Source organism: Arachis ipaensis, chromosome B05 (assembly GCF_000816755.2).
Source record: "Arachis ipaensis cultivar K30076 chromosome B05, Araip1.1, whole genome shotgun sequence".
Taxonomy (NCBI): Eukaryota; Viridiplantae; Streptophyta; class Magnoliopsida; order Fabales; family Fabaceae; genus Arachis; species Arachis ipaensis.
In genome coordinates this window covers 2276661-2278090 of record NC_029789.2, presented here as the reverse complement: position 1 = coordinate 2278090, position 1430 = coordinate 2276661, and positions in this window count along the sequence as shown.

Below are 1430 nucleotides of genomic sequence, written 5' to 3'. Positions count from 1 at the left end.
CTCCTATTCTGACAAGCTAAATACTAATCTATCGTAAATTAAAGTTTTATTTAAAAATTTGTCATTAGCCAATAAATTATTAGCGAATTCTAACTTCAAACACCTGTTTAAGGTGCATTATAGATATATGACTCCGCTTATAATAGGTTTACTTTAAGAGATATTTTTTGTTTTTAATTATTTATTTAGTTAGGTGGGAATGATATAATAAAACTCGAGCTACACTTTTATTTTTTAACATAAAAAATATTCTATAACAAATCATCATTTATTCCAAAATGAATAGTTAGAATTTAGAAATAAAGAAATTAATTATTGTATCTGATAATAATAAATATTCTGAGTAAGAAAATGCTCAAACTCACCCACTCAAATAGTCAAACTACTACCACCTGAACTCAATTTTATCTTTTTTATTGTGGTTGAATTTCTGGATTTTTATTTGTGTTGAAGTAGTTGATTGTTTATCTCATAATAACTTTTAGTTTTCTTTCTATAATTCTAAGATTTTCACAGGATTTATCCTTCTTCTCTATCAATAAATACATTAATTAATAATTAAAAGCAAGGCATGTTAAAAGAGTTTCAGTTCTTTCATTTTTTTTCCGAAAGAAGTTGCTGTAATCCTTCTCATTGTACAATCTTTTTCTAATTTCTTAATCCACTGTGATTTTGTGTCAAGCAAAGAAGTGTTGAAAGAGATTAAAACTTGAATAGACTTTATAACAATCAAATTAACTAGCTGTTTATTACACACAGCTACACACATGAGACAATTATGTTATATACTTATATGTATATTAAAATCAGATATAAAAAATTAGTTATTAATATAAAATATATGTTAAATTTTAAATACATATTGAAAATAGAATTGCTACTTACTCTCTAAGTTATATTTCCTAATGTAGCCTTATACTCAATACGAAAAATGTATATTTTTGCTTATTTTACTAAGAATTGAACTAAATATTGAAGGTTTTTTTTATGAATACACTAAACTGTTAATTAATGAAAATTAATATGTCTAACAAATAAAAAACCAATACTGATTTAGTGATTAAAATTAAAAAATTTTATGAGTAAATGGTTAAATTTATTTCTAAAAAATTATTTATTCTTTAAATTGATATTTAAAAAAAATTTTTAAATTAAATTCATCCTACACAGATTTTAATTTAGTCATATTAATTCTTTCATTATTTTCGTTGTTGATAGCGACAAAATTTGCTGACTTGACATGTTAAGTGATATTATAGTACATATCTAACAATTTTAATTGATTGTTGATAAGTTTATGAAATTAAATCAAATTAATTTCAAATTGAAAGATTTTCACGTCAGACACAATCGATAATAAAAAGACTAATGTGATTAATTTATAATTTAAAAAAAAAACTAATTTAAGAAATCAGTAATCTTTTATAGAA